Source organism: Pyrgilauda ruficollis, unplaced genomic scaffold, assembly GCF_017590135.1.
Source record: "Pyrgilauda ruficollis isolate IOZ18807 unplaced genomic scaffold, ASM1759013v1 scaffold111, whole genome shotgun sequence".
NCBI lineage: Eukaryota > Metazoa > Chordata > Aves > Passeriformes > Passeridae > Pyrgilauda > Pyrgilauda ruficollis.
The window spans coordinates 36,864-58,521 of record NW_024509322.1 but is presented as its reverse complement, the minus strand read 5'-3'; the positions used below and the strand labels follow the sequence as shown (position 1 = coordinate 58,521).

At 44.5% G+C, this 21,658-nt stretch overlaps 1 protein-coding gene across 3 annotated transcripts in view; it reads left to right on the top strand.

The window, feature by feature from the left end:
• Positions 1-21,658, top strand: part of LOC121358840 (endonuclease domain-containing 1 protein-like) — a 162,360-nt gene that overhangs the window by 106,748 nt on the left and 33,954 nt on the right. The window contains exons 5-10 of one of the 3 annotated variants that reach the window (XM_041477336.1): positions 331-496; positions 5,395-6,143; positions 7,972-8,659; positions 11,723-11,871; positions 11,986-12,591; positions 15,839-16,978. The exons of 1 other annotated variant lie outside the window; for it this stretch is intronic. The gene's annotated coding sequence lies outside the window, so the exon portion shown is untranslated. Of the gene's footprint in view, positions 1-330; positions 497-5,394; positions 6,144-7,971; positions 8,660-11,722; positions 11,872-11,985; positions 12,592-15,838; positions 16,979-18,175; positions 19,419-21,658 lie in introns of those variants that run through there. One more of the 3 variants, XR_005955965.1, reaches the window with a different exon arrangement.

Sequence of the window (21,658 nt, the reverse complement as noted above, 5' to 3'; positions counted from 1 at the left end):
CCCGCCAGCTGGGACACCTTTGGCTGTGGTACAGCACATGCTGATGCCCCAGCAGCTACTGAGTAGAAAGTTCTATCACTCCAGAGTCTAGGCACCTCAATCCTGCCAAAATCCAGGCAGAACTGAGGCAGGCCACGTGGCTGATGCCTGCAGACTCCCAGTCTCATGGTAGGGGACACTGTGGGCAGTCATGAGTCCCTGCCTGGTGCTGCATCACCCATGAAACAGGACTGGCCTTCCCAGAGCTCCAGCCCTGTGTGTGTTGCGCTAACACAAGAAAAATTTTATGGCTTGTTACTGAAACCTAACTTAATTTTCCTGTTAATGAAGCTGTAATTGCAGTCCATTACTGTGATCATGGTTCAGCTGATTGCTCCTTGGCCGAGGGTGCATCCGGCGCTGTTTTCCCTCCGTGCTGGAAGGGTTGATGAGTGTGAGAGGCAGACCCCACCTGACTGGGGTCGCTCTTGCTTTACACGTGGCCTTTGGAGTGCAGGTATGTTCAAGGGACTGTCAGGTTTTATATTTAAAGACTTTCCTCTTGTGTTTTTTTTTCTAAAGCTTTACTCTGTCAAGTCCTGTGCAGCTGGCGTTACGCAGCACATACTTTATTATCCCAGTCATCACTTCAACCATTTAATCCTTTTAACCTTCACAGTGACTACAGTAGGAATTACGGGGAGTGAATTTCCTCTTGAGTGAATTTCCTTGGCCACTGTTAAAACCACAAAGAAATCCAAAGTAGTTCCATGAAAAAAGGGATCTCTTGATGGGACTGTTTGCGAAGGACTGGAAGGGGTGAGAGAAATGAGAAGTCAGTCTAACTGCAGGGAAATGGCTGTGGGGACACCACCGTGGGCTGGCAGCTGCCACATTCCTGCACCCAACTTCCCAGACCTGTTCCAACCACAGAAAAGTTAATTCAGAACAGTCAGCCCTGCTGGGCAGGGAAAAGACCTTGCTGCCAATTGCTGTTTGTGTTGTACATTATCTCCATAGGTTTTGCATCTGTCTTTCCTGCAGTTCTATTTTCTGCCTTCAAAATTCCCTTTTTCTCATTGTGTCTAGTAATTGAATTTGCAAAATATTAAAAAGTGACATTAGGATGTGCCTGTTAACAGAGGAGAATAAATTAATTACATGCTGTGAACTAACTGAACTCATTTAGTAATTGATGAATTAACTTACGTCTACAAACAGGAGAACTTGAATGCTGGCAGAATAAACAGTGAAATCTCTCACTGACTGAATCACTAGAGGTTTTTTTAGGTTTCTTTTTCCTTAGTTTAGTAACGGCCACGTTTTTAGAATTAGGAAGTTACACCATTTATAGTTTAGAGTTATACCATTTATAGTTGTACCATTTATAGTCATTTGCAATTTAGGGTTCACCTCTGTGATTCCATCCTACACCACTTCCAGAACTGACATCTGCCTCTTGAATTCATTGGAAGCTTTGACGTTTCCAGTTGCTTTTTCTTAACCAAATATTAACACTTGTTCTTCATACTTCCTTTTTTACACTGGTCAAAGCTTCAACAGCATCAATCATGCTTCCATTTGAGATTCCATCCTGACTGGATAATCATGATTCTGGGGGTTTTGTGGTCTTTCTTAATCATATTTTTAATGTGCACAGTGGTGTTATGTTCTCTGTGTGCACATTCTGCATCTTCTCTCTTCCCAGATTTCCACTGCAGTAATGGATTTGATTATTCTGTCTCTCTCTCTCTCTCTGTAGTCAAGTTCCAGACCTGCACCTGTGTGCATCATTTTGTTTTCCTTCCAGGATGTTTGTGTGGCTTGTACACGTGGATTGATAGCAATCTGCTGCAGCTCAGTTCTGTGTCAACAGAAAGGAGCTTTCTCCCATGCCAACCCTCTGTAAATGCCACAAAAACTCCTTTGTGTTTAAGCCTCTGTTTTAAAACTTTATCTTCCTATGATGGCTACAGTAGAAAGGCTGTTAATCTGCCTTTATATCAGGTTTTATTGTCTTATTATTCCTTATCCTTTCTCTTTTTTTTATGTCTCTCTTTCTTGCCTCAGGCAGTAAACTAGAAAACCAAGCTCATTTTATTCTGTTTTATGTGAAGCTTCTACATCAGTGTGTCTTGATCTCTGTCCTGCTACAGAGTTTCCTTCCTTGGATATCACTGGGAAGGTAAACACCTACTGCATAAACTGAGTTTCTCAGGTCCCAGAGAAAATCAGAATTTCATCCATCCTTTAATGCTCCATTTATGAGATGCTGACCTTGTTTGCAGCTTCAAAAGGTGGAGCCAGTTGTGGGGAGGAGACTAAAAAATCAGGAGTAATTTGGATGTACGTTATGTTTTCTGATGGACAGGGACATATTTTTCTAGTGCAACTAGAGTTGTTTAATGGATGTTGTAGATCAAAGCAAAAACAAATTTATTTTCAGAATCCAACAGCCCCTTTTCCCATCCCTTGCCTGTGTTCAATACATGGAGCATTATGTTGTCCTCTAATTAGCTCTGTAATTTCCATGCTGTGTGCCAGCATCAGTGTTTATTATTGAAGCACAATGTCTGCTTTTATCCTCATGATGTGACTGTCCTGTCACAGAAGTCACATGCACAAACTGAGTAGTAAAAGGGGTTCAGGGGTAAGGATCAGTAAATATTCTAAGCTCTGCATGGTTGTGCAGATGTAATTGATGGCAGCACTGCCAGATGCTCACCAGTTGATCCAGATGATCCTTGCTCTGCGTGCAGTGGAGATCCCTCTCATCTCCTGGGTCTTCCAGTCCCTAGCATGGCTAACAAGGCATTGATCAGTCCCTAAAATCTTTATTTTTACCGTAACCATGTGATTTCCCTGCAACTCAGGAGGGGAAGCTGAAGTGGAAATGCAAACACGCATTTAAATAAACCATTTTATAAACTCCAGGTGCTGATCTCAAGAGGGCGTCTTGCATATGCCAGAGGAATATGTTGTTTGAGGGAAAAGCTGCTTATAAATCTGTGCAAATTGAGAGGTAAATAATTTCTGTTTCCAGTACACTGATGGAGTAAGATCTCTGCACTGGTTATTTTTCCTGCTGTGAAGTATGTAGTTTATAAATGTATCTGGCATATGTATTTGTCACTGTGCAGCAGCAGAATGTAGGAAGTGAATATCTGTAAAAAAATACTCATTTCTGCTTCGTAGAATCACAGAATGGTTTGGGTTGGAAGGGATCTTCAAGACCATCTAGTTCCAACCCTCTGCCATGGGAAGGGACACCTTTCACTATCCCAGGTTGCTCATTGCCTCCTCTGGCTTCTTTGCTTCTTCAGCATAACAAGGAAGGGTTCTAAAGTGCTTTGTTTCACTCTGAAAATATTCCTGGCATGGGTTTCAGGGTTTTTTTGCAGTGTCATATGTTATGGGAGGAGTACAGAATATTTGTCTTTCACTGAGAGGTCCTCTGCAGTGTGTTCCTGAGGCGTGGGAATTAAGCTGAGGTTAAAACTTGAAGTGGTCTGATTGAACTTCCTATCTTTCTTAATTGTTATCTTCTTTCTGTGTGATAATTTTAATTTCGCTTCCTCTTGGGTAATCGTGGAGTAGTCTGAGTTTGTGTTATATCAGACAAAAGAAACACAGACTAATAAAAGGTTTTGTGCTGTTTACTGTTATTTTTTTAAAGATACAGACCAGCAGTTCCTTCCAGGTCACTTTGCATGCTTTGACAGACAAAGTGCCACGCTGATGTGTGGAGCAGCACAAATTAATCCAGTGCTGGAGATAAGCAGAGGGGCAGCAGCGCCTGCTTTTGAGAGCTCACTTTGCAGGGACAGAAGTGGCTGTGATCCAGCTCATGGCACGAGGATACAAACAGCAGGTGTAGCTTTGGAGTGCTTCATGACAGGGGCACTTCTGCTCAGGGCTGGGATTAGAGCTTCTATTGAAACTTATATAACAGCCACGGTGCCAGGGTGGTTGCTAAAAATGATGCTGATCACTCTTACGTCCCAAAAGCTATAAGTCAGAAGAGTTATTTTAAGCTGAAGAAATATTTGGGGTTTTTTTAATTCTTAATGGCCATTGTTTTTCTCCCAGACCCCACTGAGATGGTTTTAAATGTGTCAGGCAGCGGTGGCAATGAAAATAAGTGTTTTTATAATGTAAGACATGGACAATCAGCTGTGAGTTTTGTTGTGGGTGGCTGCTTCATTATCATATCCTCATTAACATACCTCAGCAATCAACAGGGAATTACGTTTTTTATTATTGCTGTCCTGTCCAATTTCTAAAATACAGCATCAGCTGCTTTTATCCGGCAAATGGTGGTCCATTTTGGGGAAAAATCCTACTATTTTCCTGCCTCTGCTGCCCCAAAGGTTGGTGTTCTGCAGAAGGAGCAGTCAGCTGCTATGGTGATGGGCACAGGGTGGGAATGTGGACAGAAATAGAGGGAGGCTGAAGCCAGACTGTTCCTTCTTCCTTATGGTTTCAGTAGCCCTCTCTGAATTGGATGGAGACTGATTCCAAGGATTTCGCAGGTTATTTGTGGTTTTCTGCCTCAGATTCTCACAATTAGCACAAAATAATACTTAGGAGAAAAAAAAAAAAAAAAAAAGAGAGATTCTGAAATGGATAATGTTTGTACAGGATGTATGTAATTCCCTGCAGAGCAGCTTGTGCCCGTTGTGCTGGGATTTGGATGCACAGAAATCTCCCTCCTCCCATCCAGACTGAAGTCAGTTTTTGGTAATGCATAATTCATATCCTGAAGCCTTTGTCACAAAAACATCTTACTGCCTTTCCCCCAGCTTGATAAGCCTGCTTTTGTATTTTTAGGATTTCTTTCCCGGCTAATCCCCAAAATCAGCCTGATGAGGTTTCAAAACAGAGCCCAGAGTAAATCTGAGACAACTTTTACATCAAGAATGTTGCTTTGTGCAGCAGGTGATTCTCTGGCACCTGCTATTTATGGATTTTACCTCCACAAAGAATTACTTCCCTGCAGCACCACTGCCACAGTCAGTGCACAAGTGGACTGCAGCTCAAGGGATTCCACCAGGAGGTTTGGATGTATTTTGGATACATCTCACAAGCAGTGCCTACACACACACATTTTGTTGTGAAACAAAGACAGCAATTTTTTTTCTTTTTTTGGTGAATTTTTGGTGAGCTCTAATCCAAAATTACTCTTTCCATGGGGAACATGATGCCTGTATTTAGTGATGGGCTAGTGACACACCTCGATTGCCTGTTCTGACTGTCAGTGCACTCAAACAAGTACAGATTGTCAGGAGTCATAACGTGGTTAAAAAGTCTGTGTAAAACCTGCAGGAAAAGAAAAATTCTTCTCAAGTTGTGTTTTAATTCATCTCTTTGCAGAACAACACAATTCAAACAACTTCTGGTGTTTTCTTCTTCCAGATTCTGAGGACAAACCTGTCAGTAATGAATTGTTCCAGAAGTACACAGAGAAAGCTCTACATGGTAGAGGCTGTGTTTTCTCAGGTACAGCACATCTTGTCCCTCCTTGGTATGAGTTATTGCAAATCAGGCCTTTCCTGCTCAAAGCTTTGAGGAGCTTTGAAAGTACAGAGATAAATGCATTACGTGCCTGCATAATGGGTAAATTGGATGTTTCACTGGTGGGAAATAATTGCCTTCATTTGGGGGCTCTTTGCCTGTTCCAGAGGATTGTTCCCCAGATCTCTTCACTTCATAGCACTTCTCAGTGCAGCTAAACAAAGCACAGGAAGGAATGTAAAGTACTTTTATCAGTGTAGGAATCCTGTTCAGTAATGGTTTGTCATTATTTTCCTCCCAAATGATCCAATTGTTTTTTTTTTCTTGCTGTTTATATCAAGCCACCACAGACCTTCTGATGATGTTAAATTCCAGCTGTGGAGGCTTTGATTGTTTCTTGCACGTTGCTCATTTTAAGATGACAGAATTGTTCAGTGAGAGGAATTCAAATGGAAAAATTGAGGCAGACAGGCCTGTGGGGAAGGTTGAGCCCTGTGTAAAAATCCAGTAAAACTTGAGTAAGAACCTCAGAGTTCAGTGTATTGATTTTCTTGTGAAAGTTCAAGAACTGTGTTTCCTTGCAGGCTGAAACTCATCTCAGCTCCTCATGACCAGCTGAGCAAGAGAGATGGGATTTGATGCTATCCAAGGTGTAATTCCACAGTTCATGTCTTCTGCTAGTGCCAGCTTAATCAGTTTCTGCCCACTCCCAGCCATTCATTTCCAGCTCAGCAGCAATGCAGTGCCACCTCTTCCCTGACCGTGTGGAAAACCAGATGACTGAAAATAACTTGGTCGAGGAAAGAAATGCTTCATTTTTTCCCTTTGTATTAGAATAATTTGAATTAATTTCGTGGCCCACAGGCAGTCGTATTGGTACTGCTGAAGGTGACAAGAAATGCAGCATGAGAAGCAGCAGTGAGCACTGGAGGGTGTCCCAGTGCTGTGTGATCTTGCTGTCAACAAAAATCTGCTCTGGGACCATATCCTGAATGAAGGGCTTTCACTAGCCACAGGATTATTTATTGAACTGCTGCTTTTCATTTATTTTATTAAGGAAGATTAACATCTTGTTGGGGCAGGTTTGTTTTTTTTTTTACTTGAGGAGATAAACCATCTCTGTGAGAAGTCAGTCAGCTTTGTGGACAGCCATGAATGTCAATAAAGTCTTGGCAAACACAGTAGGTATTTATTCAGCATTGCAAATTAAAAACATTTTTCCTGCTTGTTTAGTGAAGGGAACAAAAAAAAGACAAATTACAGAGCGGATGAGCTCTCTTGATAGTTGGAATTCATTAAGCTGGTGGTGAAAACGCTGGGGGATTGATGGTGCAGAAAAAGAAAAGATGAAGCAGCTTCTCCCCAATAGCTATGGCTTAAGTTCAAGTTGAAAATGACCAAAAAAAAAATCCCTTGAAGACATCTGTAACTGACTTCACAATCCCAGTTTCTGTCTGGGTAGACAGTTCTTTCTCACTGCAGTTAGTATTAATTGGTTTTTCAGTTGACAGATAATTTCTCAGTGGCTCCTCCATCTCCATCATGCCACGGGGTGTCTGCAGCAGCTCATAAATGAGATCCATGGCCAGACGTTAAGTGGGAAGTTCACACAGTCCCTTCCCATGGTACAGACAGAACCTTTCTGCAGACTTGTCACTCTGTCATCCTCCCTCAGCTCCACATTTTATTATTAAAATTAAAAAAAAAAAAAGGATTTAAAAAGTTGCAGTAAGTTGAGCAGTTAGTCAGATGTTCTCACAGGCCATTGTCTGCAGATTCTGGCTCTGCCTTTCAGATGGGTCGTAAAGCTGTCGTGAGTGCAGCTCTAACAAAATCCATTTACACAGCTCCTGTTATGGCAGGGCATGGAAAGGAAGCAGTAGGACTTAGTTTTTAATGAATTTCCTGTACAGAATCATCAGTCCACCATGGAAGTCTTTCCAAGTCGCACCCAGTGCATGCTCTGTGTGATTATCCCTGATGAATGGGATGGAGTTCCCACAGTTGACACTCGGAGTCACAGACAGTTCTCATGTCATTCCAAGTGCAGGAATGCTGCTCTTCATCATTAGAAGAGAGAGGGTTCCCCAGTAAGTGTTTAAATGCAGCTAAACCACCTGTAAATCACTAGAATTATTCAGCAGCAAAACAAAGCCTTTGTAAACTTCATTCTTGCAGTGCTTTAATTGCAGACAAAACTTTACTCATTCAAGTGATCCCATCAATGTCAAATAAAAACATGAATTATGAAGCTTGTAAGATTAGAGCTTAAAGTCACTGACATGTCATTCCCATAATTTTCTCTGGAGGATTGCAGAACACTTAATTTGTAACTGCAGAAACCAAAGTCTAATCAGATGTTCTTCCATCTGCAGTTTTTTATCTAAGTCATTGAACTCTGGGTTTGTTCTTTCCTGTTGCCCAGGTTCTTACTTGTAAATGTGAAGACACTAACTGCTCTGTTTTTCTTCTTCCCAGTTCAACAAGAAAATTGCCCTCAAATCTTCGATCATTAAATCTGTGAAGGATGGAGCAGCCCAAGATTTGAAAATGTTTTAAAACTTCCAGCACCTAATTAGAAGGAGGCATCTTGGAGCAGCACAATAGCTCTCTATCTGCAGTTCATTTGGTTTTCCAATTTAGAAATGACAGTTTACAGCCCTGGTGTGAGCGTGTTTCTCATTAGCCTGTTCTAGGAACACGCAGAGTTATTACAAGTTTTGAAAGATGCTTTCTTCAAAAGTGCAAATGATACTAAACTGCGGAATTTTCTCTCTGGATAGCCACATGGAGAAGCTGTGGCCTGCAACCATCCCAAAGCTGGTGGTAAAGGCAGAGCCAGCAGCTGGACCTCAGCTTCAAATCCGTGGATGTCGTGGATGCAACTGGATGGAAAAGATGCTGCAGCAGGAATTAGCCTTGTCCAGGGGAGACAGTTGTGATTTGTCCATGCTTTCCTTGTTTCACAGATGGATCTCGGGTTTCTTGGGCTTTTCCCATGAAGATTTTCTTGGAGAGGAGTATGTTAGCTGTGCTGCTGACAGATATCCTCGTGAGAACTGTCCACACTGGCTTGATTTTCCCTCTTCAGGAGTTGGATTCCTGGTCAGAGCTGGTTGGGTTTGTTGTCCTTGGGGTAAATGAAGACAGAGCTGTGTGTCAGCAGGTGATGAAACTTGAGGAACAGGTGTAATTATTTTTTTTACGTGGCTTTCTGCCCCCTGAAGAGGAGATGGAGAATATTTGCCTCAGGACTCAACAGATGGATTCATCTTGCATGGTGGTTTAGGGTCTGGAAAGTCAGTTCTACAAGGACTGGCTGAGGGTTGAAAAGGAGACTCAGGGAAGACCTTATTTACCTGAAGACCAACATTTCACTGGGAGAAGGTGCTGGTGAGATGGGAGTCAGCCTCTTCTCCCAGATAATAAGTGACAGGACAGTGGCAAACAGCCTCAAGTTTCACCAGCAGAGGTTCAGGTTGGGCATTAGGAAAAATTTCTTCATTGAAAAGAGTGGTTAAGCATTGAAACAGGCTGAGGGCAGTGGTGGAGTCACCATCCCTGGAAGAGTTCAAAAAACAAGTGGACCTGGCACTTCATTATAGGGTTCAATGAGCATGTGGTGATATTAAATCAAAGATTGGACTCAATAATCTTGGAGGTCTTCTCCAACCTCAGTGGTTCTGTGGTTCTAGTCAACTAAAATCAGCTTTCACAGGGCTTCCAGAGGCAGGTATGGAGCATACCCAGGTGTAACGAACTGCAGGAGGGAAGAAAATACAGATGCTTCATTCTTCTTGAAAACACTGCAGAAAGGCAAAATTCTGGACTTCTGCATGGCTGAAGGAAAAAGAGTTTGATTCTGCCTGCGTTCTAAAGCAACTTTATTTTACCCATTAGTGTTTTGTGAGCCTGTGTGGAAGATTCCCAGGCAGCTGCATGCTCGGGGCAGAGCCCAGGGACACGGGCACAGCTCCGTCCTGCTGCTTCCTGCCTGCCCTGCTCCACACAGGCACTTTCTGGACAGAAAGGCTGCACAATAAATCCAGTGCTGATGTGGCCTGGCGTGGTGACAGCTCTTCCAGTAACTGCAGGAACTGCCTGCTTGCAGAGGCCCAGCCTGCTCCGATGGGTTGTTTTTCTTAGAGCTGTTGTTCTGCACCAGATGGGGCACACGGTGTCTTTGTGCCTCCCTCTGCCATGCAGACACTTTGTGGTGCCTTCTGTGCCGCTGCCCGGGGTGGTTTGTTCCTTTCTGAGAGGCTGTGATGGACCTGAGTGCTTCCCAGAAGATGTCACTGAGAGCAGGGCTGTGCAAACGCTCCAGACTTGCTCGATCTGCAGATGTGCTTCAGGTCTGATGTTTGTTCTGCCAGCTGAGATGGGGGGCTGCAGGGAGGTTTTGAAAAAAGGAAAAAAAAAAAAGTGTTTGAAAGGGAGTAAATTGTCTAGAACACACTTCACTAGCAGATTTCCAGGAAACAGCCCTCTGTCAGACTTCTTAGAAGCTGTGCTGGCTCCAGGTGCTAAGTGCCAGGTCTGAATAGCCCGTAATCAACTCAGTCCTTAACGTTAGGTTTGGAGACACACTTTTCCCCTAATTTGCAAATCCCACCTCAGCCAGAGCTAGCTGACAGGTGGGCAGATTTCCAGGCTCTCTGCACCACCTTTGGGATGAATATTCAGCCTTTAGGCACTGATGTGCAGCTTCTGTCACACGCTGGTCTCGGTGCTGCTGCTGCTGAAATGAAGATTTGGTAACATCTTACGTGTTTTGCTGTCACAAGAGGGAGTTTTGCAGCAGTGCTGCCCTTGCTGGTGTGTCTGGATGTAGTCTTGCTGTGGGCAGAGCTCAGCAGACAGAATCTGTTAATAGAAGACAGCAGCACAAGCAGGATGAAGGTCCTTCATTCCTTGTTAAAGCCTTGTACATGTTGTTCAAGCTTGACTAACAAAATTCCTCTGAGTGACACTGCTGCAAGCAATTCTCTTGCTGTTGGTAGCGCTGTAATAGAAAACAGAAGTGAGCATTTGAGTGACTCAAACCAGAGTCAAGGGTAAGAATAAGAAAAAAGCATCAACTGTTTAACAGGAAAAATAAAAACCCGACGTGGCTAGGTATTCTTTTGTGGCATTTCCAATTTATTGTTACAGGAATATCCTCCCAGCTAGACTCAAGCTCCCTCAGGAAGCTGGTTTCATATGGTGGTTTAGATTTAACTATTCATTGTCTAGCACCATTTGAAATCAGTGTTCTTGGAGGAAGAATGCCTACCTTCATCAGGGAAAAGGACCCTCAGGAGCCTCAGAGGAAAAGAAGAGAAAGTCAAGATCTTCCTTGTGTGGTTCTGCCATTCCAGTTAACCTCCAGCACTGAGACTCCAGGGGTCTGTGACCCAGGTGACCCCTGGGAGAGCAATGGCACAGGTTGATTTCAAAGGCAGAAATTCTGCTGTCATCATGTTCATAATATTTGTGATTAGTGAGCAATAACTTCAGAACCCAAGAAGATTTTGAGACAGAAAACTAGGCAAAAAAGTAAAATCCAGAACTGTAACTCAGAATTGAAGCTGTTGATTTTAATCAAATAATAATAAATTACTTGATTAATAAAAAATACTAATAAAAACTACTATAACTAGTTCATACAACATGGTGAGGAATAAGGAGGGAACTACATGTGCTCTAAATTCTTAACTCAAAACCTATTTTCAGCCTTACCTAGATCTGTTTTTCTTACCACTTCATCACACTTGTAAATACTTTGTACATGTATCACACAAGACAGACAATCGAATTTGAACCTGTTAGTTCTGCATTGAAGCACTGGGAGTTCTGGATGCTGTTTGCATCCCTCCTGTGTGTTTGGCTTTTTGTTGTGGCACGTTTGGCAGATCAGAATGTGTTACTTATTTTGTGTGACAAGACCTGCCAGCGTGCAGGGTGGTGGTTGGATGTGCTCATGGAAATGGCCAGCAACTGAGAATTAGACCACAGGTGGTTGGTGGCATTGTCCAAGTCACTGCTGAAATCTGGAGAAGATTTCAAGATTATATTTTTTGAAGTATTTCACTGTATTAAAAAATGTGTGTACCTGTTGGTTGATGTTGAAAATTTTCGCTGTCTAAACCTCTGTTTTCTCCCCAGTGCTTTAATAAGAATTTTATCAAGTATTTGGGGATTCTCCAATGTGAAATGCTGTCCAGCACATGACTCTTCATCCTTGCAGATCTCCATAACCCCTTTAGAGGATGACTGATTTCTTTTGGTGTTCAGAGTCAATAATAATTTCTAGCACCATTTGAAATCGGTTATAGTGATTGGGGAATTGCACCTCGTGAATTTTTACAGAAGAGGCTCCGGAGAGAAGCTTTAATGGTATGGAAAAAGGGAAGTGTGTTATTTTAGTGAATGGAATTGCAGAAATGCTACGAGTTTAAACTCTGGGAGGTGGAGAAGTGTAAAAATGTATAACCCAAGATCTTGGTTTAGGTCCTGCGTGTGAAGATGATCCTTGGAATGGTTTGGAAAACCTTACGGTGCTGAGAGGGAAGATCAAGGGAGATGGTTTTCCCAGTGGGAATTACCAGTGTGGACTTTGGCTCGAAGAAGAAGAACCCCACCCTGTTGGCTTAATGATCTGTCTGTGAGGTATGAGGAAATAAAAGGAGCATCAGGAAGCCTTCCAATCTGCAGCTCCCATACTCTGGACATGCTGAAAGCAAGATCTCATGGAGGTTTTCCCTGCCAGCCTGAGAGCTTCTTCCATTCTCCTCTCGTAGACTCCTTACAGAGTAAGCCATAAACAACTTGAGTCACCTCTCCAAGGGTGTTCAATATATATGAATTCCTCTGAAATTTCAGTTGTTCAGAGACACAGCTGGTTGGAGGCAGAGTCAGAGGTGGGTCCTGTCCCCTGTTCCAGCAGGATCTAATTATCCATGAAAACAATCTCTGAAAGTCATCCTTCAGTCAGCTGATCCTTTTACATCCAGCTTTTTTGGGAGTTGATAATACCAGCCAACCTACAGCAGCACATCACACACCAACCTGCAGCAAGCCATCCCTGTAGCAGGGGATGTTTTCCTGGATATCCTGGTGAGTGCAGCAATGTACTGCTTTTCCCACTACTCCATACGGGGTAACTAAGAAAAAGGGGTTCTGTAAACAAGTGGAGCAACTTAGGAATATTCAGACGAATTTCTAAGGTTGTGGCTAGTTGTTGGATGCAAATCTACCTTCCTTTTATCCCCTCCAGATTTTTTTTTATGTATATGAAAATATATTGAAAGTATATTGAAAGCTGGAGAAGGAATTTTGGCAAGGAAATGGAGTGACAGGACAAGGGGGAATGGCTTCAAACAGAGAGCAGGGTTAGATTAGATAATTAGGAGGACATTTTTCCCTGTGGTGTTGGTGAGGCCCTGGCACAGGCTGCCCAGAGAAGCTGTGGCTGCCCTTTGATCCCTGGAAGTGCCCAAGGCCAGGTTGGATGGGGCTTGGAACAACCCGGGATAGTGGAAGGTATCCCTGCCCATGCCATTGGTGAGGCCCTGGCACAGGCTGCCCAGAGAAGCTGTGGCTGCCCTTTGGTCCCTGGAAGTGCCCAAGGCCAGGTTGGATGGGGCTTGGAACAACCCGGGATAGTGGAAGGTGCCCCTGCCCATGCCACGGTGGGTTGGAATGAGATGGTCTTTATTTCTAAATAGGATAATCACAAACCAAAAGGGACTTTTGTGACCTCTTTCAAGTCTTCTTCTTCCCATCCATTCATGACATTCACCCTCATGCTCTGTCTCTTCTCAGACAGAGCTTTGAGAAGTGGTGAGTACTGTGTTCAGTACCAAGGACTGTAGGTTAAGCCCTTAAATTAATGGAACAAATTACTGAAATATGGAAAATACAGACTGGCTAGCAGCATGGGTGGTTTGCAGCATGGTGCAGAGCTCTACATGTTTCAGGGGGTTTGACAGATGTTCTTGTGCAGGTTAAAAGCTGTGCAGATTTAAGTGGTGTTGGAAGCGTGACTTGAAAGTAATCACCGTGTTTTAAGTACATCCACTGCCTAAATAGCTCCCATGCAGACAGTTGCTTAAATGATTTCTTGTGGGAAGTCCTTGAGGGAGCAGATGGATCTGTTTGGATTTTGCTGCTTGTGCTGTGCGTGTAGGATTGAAATGTCAGGACTTCAAGGGAACTTGTTAGCACAAAAACTAATCTTAAGGTTCAAACCAGTTACAGAGTGGTGCAGAAACAGGTGAAGAAGGTTAATAACATTTTAATTCTTTCTGTTGAAAGGCAAGAGGTTCTTTGCACCCTATAGTCAAAAAAATGGAGCTGCCAAGTGCTTGGATCTTGTGAAAGTATTTTCAGTCGTGAGCACTGCTGGTGGTGTGCCTGTGTGCTCCCACACAGGATTGTGTCCTGCTCATGGTGGCTTCTTTACAGCAACAGGGGAAGAAAGGATGAAAAAAGGAAGAAAAATGCCTGATGAAAACAGAAGCATTTCAACATAAAATATATCTGAGGAAGAGGGAAGTGTACGTAACGAGTTGGTTGGGTTTTTTTTTTTTTTGGTTGGTTTTTTTTTTTTTTTTTTTTTTTTGGTGCAGAAACAGGTGAAGAAGGTTAATAACATTTTAATTCTTTCTGTTGAAAGGCAAGAGGTTCTTTGCACCCTATAGTCAAAAAAATGGAGCTGCCAAGTGCTTGGATCTTGTGAAAGTATTTTCAGTCGTGAGCACTGCTGGTGGTGTGCCTGTGTGCTCCCACACAGGATTGTGTCCTGCTCATGGTGGCTTCTTTACAGCAACAGGGGAAGAAAGGATGAAAAAAGGAAGAAAAATGCCTGATGAAAACAGAAGCATTTCAACATAAAATATATCTGAGGAAGAGGGAAGTGTATGTAACAAGTTGGTTTGGTTTTTTTTGGTTTTTTTTTTTTTTTGTTTGTTTTTTTTTGTTTGTTTTTTTTTAAATTTACCCAATTTAAAAAAAGTTGAGTTGCTCTCAACTCCTGGCCTTTTAAAAAAAGTGAAACTACTGGAAGACAGGTCTTCCCTGTCATACAGATTTGGGACTTTTGCAGTTTTGCAAAATGGTGCCTAAAAAACCTGCACCAGACTCAAAACAGCAGTCAGGTACCACAGTGGGTAACTTAAACTACTTGTTTGCAAATCTGCTCCATCCTCCCGTTGACAGACCCTGCAGCAGTCACAAAATGCAACGTGCAGGGGGATTGTTTCCATGGCCAGAAAAGTTTGTCCCGTTGCCAGTGTTCTGGAATGATGTTAAAATGAAATCAACACTTGGACTAAGCCAAAAGCAGCACTGGAAGTCAACTGCTTCTCCCAAAAAACCCTCTCACTTCTGGATTAATATAAAATGTGCTGGATGAGAGGGAGAGAAAGATGATGTCTGCTGGGAAATTTTTAATACAAAAATATTTCAGAAATGTCTGACAGTGTACACATTTTTTATTAATGAGTCCTGAAACCACTTCATTCTGCTACTTCAAACTGAAATTTCAATTGTTGTAATTAATTTGTCTGAAATTTTTGTGATCTTGCATCACAGTCTCTAAATGGTCAGGCTTCTGCATAAGGATGTTCTGTAAAATCCACTGTATATTGGGAATCTGAGGGGAAGATAAACTGATCATGTTGAGTACGGGCTTGGGGTGATAGTGAAAAACTGCTTTGTTTTCACAGCGAATAAATTGAGGGTCAGAACTATAATTTTCATTATAATTGATAAAATATTCAACATTAATTGATAAAATATGCAGGCATAGGATGCTTATGAAAGAGTGGAACAGTAAATGAAACAAAATTGTGATATCCTACAAGATGCTCCCTGATTCCTTCAAGCCAGTTTGAGACTTCCTAACCAAAAATATTTGGGACTTCTTAACCAAAAATTGTGTGGGGATCTGCTGTGTCCTCAGCACAGATTTCCAGTGGCAGAATGGGCAGCAGAGGAGGATAAATGCAGGAATTGTGGCTTTTACTGTAGGCTGGTCGAGTCCTGCTGGGACCTTTGCTAAGTATGAAACAGCAGAGGCTTGTGTTGGCAGAGCTCTGCTGTGCAGTAAAACAGGCTGTTAGAGCTCACAGCAGCGTAAAGGTGCCAGCAGAGCAAATTCTTCCTTGTTTGGGTAATCCTAATGAAAATAAGTGTTAGAATTTCTAACTATCTGGTGAATCAGATCCAGTGAGGGCAGTGAAGCCAACCTGGGTTAAGCTGCTTGCAAGAAAAGGGTGTCACTTTTCAGGTCCCACTAGGACAGCTCTGCTGTCCTGGTTTCTGACAATGGTCCCTCAAACTGCTGGGTTCTCTTCTCCAGGTGCTGCAGGTGCATCTCCTCTGGAAACATCCAGAACTTTGGGGTTTCAAGCAGAAAAGCTGGACCAGCTGTGTCCTCCACCTGCTGCTGAGCAAGAGGATGTTCAGTGGGTGCTGGTCAGTGTAATGGTTACAGACCCTGGGTCAGAAGATAGTCCCACTCAGCTCCTTGAAAAAATATTTTTCCTGATGTCATTCTCACTCTGTTGGGTCTCCAACAACTTTCCAACCACAGTCCATGGAGAGATGTGTGGCTGCCTACTCTGCTGCCTGGATTGCTGGATATTTAAGTCCTCTTATGTGCATTTTCTGACTGTGCTGCTTTCTCAGCATCATGTCTGTCTCCCCTAGAGGATTCTTCTCCGGAGAACCTGCCATAGAAGCAGATGATCTGTCTTCAGTCAATAAAACCATTTTCTCTGTGTCAAAGAAGTTTTTTAAAGCCCCCTTGGCAAAAAAAAAAAAAAGGAGAGGTGAGCCTTGGGATCGCAAAGATTTGAGTTCAGTATTTTGGTGCTAGTGAAAGTCACAGATGGTTTGGGTTGGAAGGCACCTTAAAGACCATCCAGTTCCATCCCCCTGCCATGGGCAAGAACACTTTCCACTGTCCCAGGTTGGACCAAGCCCTCTCCACCCTGGCCTTGGACGTTTCCAGGGATCCAGGAGCAGCCACAGCTTCTCTGGGTATCCTGTGCCAGGGCCTCCCCACCCTCACACGGAAGAATTATTCACATACTGTTGCAGAGAAAAGTTTTTTTGGTCTCTACTTTCCCAAAGCAATCAGTGTGTCAAGCCCTGTGTAACTCTGTCTGGATTCCAGCCTGGAAAGCCAGACACTGACCCTGATTTGGAGCAGCACAGCCTGGGATGAAGTGGCTGGGAAGGCATCAAAGGAGGAGCTGGCTGTGACAACAGTTCGCCAAGCAACACATGGCAGAGCATGGACATCAAGAGGAATATAAGGCAGCTCCTTTAACTTCATTGCTTCAAATATCATGACTGTCATTCTTCTATAACATTACTGCATAAAAACCCAGCGGGATTTATTTGTAATTGATGATTTTATGTGGAAGATACTCCAATGCCACCGTGCGGATTAAATCCCAGAACAGACTGACAGCTGTAAAATCCAAGAGCACAGGTGAGTGAGCTGGTCTGTTAGTGGCCTCCAGAGGACCACAAAGTGATTTTCTCAGTTGGATTTTGCCATGATTTAATCTTCAGTCTTGCCTGTCCTTACTGTGAAACAGACTGGGAAGAGAATGGCTTGATAGTTCCCCATATGGTTCATCATTACTAAAAATGCCATGAGGTGATGGGATTGCCTGCTGAAAGGTGCCAAAATCCTTATAAATCCAAACCTGCTCAGAAATCACCTCTGGGAAAACGTAAATTTCTCAGGAAATTCATGGGAATTATCATGGATTTCCAGGCTTCCAAATAAGTTGTCACGTAAAGATTCTCCACTATGTTTCCAGTGTGAGAACTGAAATCACAACTTGAAGGAAAGAGAAATTCAGTGCAAGTAAATTTTCAAGATTTCTGTATGCAAATCAAAATTCCAGTTGGAGAACTTTGGAGCGAAACAATGGTGTAAAAACCCCCACTTTTTAGTTGAGATTAGCCTGGAAATTTTAAGGCGCTCATGAATAATTTATAAACCAGTCTTCCCACGGATGAGCAGCAGGACGAGAGCGTGGCTACGTTTGTCACTGTATTGAGATGTTTCCTGGCAATGGTGGAATTTTTATGGTGTTCTTTCTCATAATGGAGTTGTTGCTTAGCTTTTAATGTCCCAAATGTAAACAGATCTGAGGAAGCAGATCGTTAAAAACGTTTAGAAAGGGCGAATGAAAAAGTGAAGTACTTGCGTGCCGCGTTCCAAGCAAAGCCTATAAATCACCGCCGTCGGAATTCTCTGACAAGGAGCAAATGGTTTTATGGACTCACAGAAATGGCATTGGGAGGAATAGTGAAAAGATTAATATTTTAAAATCATGGCAGAAGAGCAGAGGGAATAACCTGAGAGGGTTGAGAAGCTGTTCTGCGCTCTGGTTTAAATTTTAACACTTCGACTTAACAAATTCAAAATCTGATTCAAATCTGCTTTGCCATCTTCAGCTCCACTGTCTCTGAAGCCGTGGCACCAGTTGGCTTCACTGCCTGGTGCTCCTGCATTAGCCAGCCTGGGAATGCTTAAATCCACGCAGAGGTTTTATGTGTAGGAGCAGCTCAGGAAAAAAGGGTTAAAAAAAAAGGGTTAAAAAAAAAAATGAAAAGTTTTCATTTGGTTTTCAACCCTCAGAGCTGCTTTCTAAACTCAAATTTGGGTTTGCAGCTTTCGAGCCCTCAAGAGTCACTTCAGTGACCAACGCCACGTCCTGGGCCAGGCATCCCGTGGGATGCAGGGGTGGAGATGCCAGCCCCTGGAAGGCGCTGGTGCAGGGGGTAGGTGAGTGCTCCTTGTGTCCCCTGGCCCTGGCCCAGCCTGCCCACCAGATGTGAGATGCTGCCTTGGCACGGGCGGCAGCGGGAGCTCGTCGGGAGAGGCCGTGGGTGGAGAGGAGCTGGCAGGGATCCCAGGAGCCGCTGGGAAGAGGCTGCGCGGGGGAGAGCGAGCTCACCACCCACCTCGGATGAAATCATGGAACGGGCGAGCGCGAGGAAAGGCTGGTGAGGAGAAGGAGACCTAAAAAAAAAAAAGGGGGGGGGGACGGGAGAGGAAGGATGCTGGACCAGCGAGGAGGGTGGTTCCTGTGCTGGTGGGTTCCAGGAGGATCTGGTTCTCACAGGAGTCAGATACGGAGCCAGAATAAGAGCAGGAATTTGTCACAGGAAGATTTGCTCCAGCAGCATAGAAAAGAACTTTGATACCTGACCCCTTCGATGGAAATTCCTTAACATGTGTCTGAATGGAGGGGTTATTGTTCCCAGGCAGGCTGCTGCTTCCAGTCTTAACCTCTAACCAAGCTTGGACCAAGGAAGATGCATTCCTGGAGTGAGGAGAAGGAGATCTCCTCTGGGCCTGGCTGGTTTAAAAGTGTGTTTTTAAGGGTTGCTGAAAAAGGACCTTTACAGTGCCACTTTCCTTAAGCAAGAAGTGGGTTGCCTTGGTGTTCCCAGCTGGGTGGGCACATTGTCTCATCCTTACTGTGCAGACCAACAAGGAAAAAGTCCAGTGTGGCTTCCTGTTGCACTTTGAGACTGAACATTGCCCAGTGTGAACTCCTTGGATTTTTTCTCCCCAATATTTATCTGATTTATGATAAATTACACCACTCATGAGAGTAACTACTTCAATCCAATGAGAAGACCTTCAGTGTCTGTGTTTTCCACATGGATTTGTGTCCAAGCTGCCTCCTCACAGCTCATCCCACATAATTTCTGGAGAGCTCAGGCAGGCGAGGAGCCAGTGGAAGGAGCACGAGGTTTTGTCCTGTGCACCCACTGAATACAGCCTGCATCTTCTGCTGGGTTTTGTTGGATCCTTTTCATTCCTTGGAAGCACAGTTCAGGACAAAACCGTCACGGTCTGACTTTGAGGAATGGGATTCTCAGCACTTCTGTCTCTGCTCCAGCCAGCGAAATGCCCTCTGGCAGTGGGAAGCCATTTCCACTTGTTTTGTCGCTCCACGCTGTTGTCCCAGGTCCCTCTCCAGCTCTCTTGGAGCACCTTTAGGCACTGAAAGGGGCTCTCAGATTTTCCTGGAGCCTTTTTTTTTTCTCCCAGCTGTCCCAGCCTGGCTCTGGAGCAGAGGGCCTGCATCCCTATAAGCATCTTTGTGGCCTCCTCCTGATTCACTCCAACTCATCCCTGTTTTTTCCTGTGTTGTGAGCCCTAGGGCTGGAGGCAGCTCTGCAGGTGAGATCTCACCTGAATGGAGAAGAGGGGCAGAATCCTCTCCCTGACCTGCTGCCCACACTTGTGAAGCAGCCCAGGACTGGGGGTGTGTCTGGGCTGCCATCAGCCATTGCTGGGTCATGCTGAGCTTCTCATCCACTAGCATCCCCAGATCCTTCTCCCTAGAGCTGCTCCCCAGCCATTCTCTGTACCTGTTCTTGGAATTGCTCAAGCACAATATCCAGCTCCTTAGACCAGAGGGAGCAGCCTCGAGGCTCCGTTTGTTTGTGGAGGCTTTCCTCTGCAGGCAGAGTTATTTGTGAGATACATGGACATTCTCTTAATACAGCAGAGTCCTGTGCATAAAATGCATCAAAATAACACCAGAAGTGACAAGGCTGAGGAAGCATTTAAAAGTTGTGAGATGCCTGCCTTCAGGCTGCCCACAGAACCTCTGTGGGCGTGTGTGGTTCATCCTTAATTACACTTTTGGGAGGTATTTTTTATTCCAGAGGACACTGCCCCGCTCCCTGCACGCGATGCTGGTACTCACTTGCTGAAAAGCCACTCAGGGTTAGGGTGGATTTTTTCCTTCTTCATCTTCATCTCTGCAGCATCCGAGTACTTTGGCTGGAGCAGTTGCTCTGATGACATCTTTTTTTTTTTTTTTTTTTCCCTTGGTGAGGCTCTATTGTGGTTTCTGCTTTACAAACAAAGAACCAGAGCACAGAGAAACGAAGGTCAAAGAATCTATTAATTTCGGGTGCCCAGTCTGAAGTAGCCAGTGCAAGATATTCAGGACTGTGTGTCCAAAGCGCAGATTCCTCTCATGCCTTTCTTTGTTTTCTTCCAACCCCCTGCTTTGTTCGTTGCCCTCTTCCAACTTCTGCCTCTTGGGCGCTGTAATTACGATTTTTAAATTCAAATGCTGCTCTTAGCTTTCGAGTGTTTTCATCGCTGACTGAAAAGCTGTAGCTGAGCTCCTCTAGGCAGCAAATGTTCCCTTTCTCTCAAGGTAAACAACGAGTCAGGGAAGGTCACTGCAGGTAAAAAGCCACAGGTCTGGAAGAAGAGAGCAGGACATAATTCAAGCCAAAGTACTCAGGAGTGATGTGGAGCTCTCTTCACCTCTCCTGCCCTCTGCGGCTCCCATGAACCCTGTCACAGAGCAAGGGCAGCACAAAGAAGCTGGATCTGGGATAAAAAAAACCTGGGGGTTACCTCAGGTGCTCAGGGCTTGGGTCCATTGTTGCTTTAGCAGAGGCAGCTACGGAGGAATTGTGTTTGGGGAAGCAGAGCAGACCACGGCAGGAGTGGGAGGGCAGAGGGAAGCCAGCGGTACCCAGCGTGTTCTTGTTGTGTTGGGAATAGCTTGTACTTGTGGGACTTGGTCAAATGCCAGGAAAACCCTGAGGGTGAGGCTGCAGTGCTCCTCTTGAGATGTTCCAGCCCCTGGAGCCCTTGGGAACAGCAGTGCTGAACGCCGTGTGCTCTCAGCTGCCCCAGGCACAGCCGGATCCATCCGCACAAGGACACGTGTCCTGGGCTCCCTCCAAGCTGGAGCTCCCAGCACATCCACCTTTCAGTCCTGCTGCAGAGTCCTCTGGCCAGGCAGGTTTTGTCTGACCGTGTCCCATGTCTGAAAACACTCTCCAGCCTCAGCACCTCCTATTTGGCTTTGGCAGAGGGAAGCAGTGGGGCAGTGAGGGGAGGATTTGTGAGGCTGCATTAGCCGGTGGCTGGTGAGTCTGCAAAGGATCTGTCCCAAATGCAGGACAGGAGCTGGGGAGATGAGCACAGCACCAGTGAGCTGAGACCTCAGAAGGCCCCTGGAGTGTGGGTTTGAGTAGGAGAGAGTTGAGAAGGACTTAGGAGCAGGAGGAATGGTAATTCACCGTGGAACAATGCCTGGATGGCTCCGAAGGGGACCTGGCACCCATCTGTCCAGGCATTTCCTGCTGCTGCAGGGGATTCCTGTGC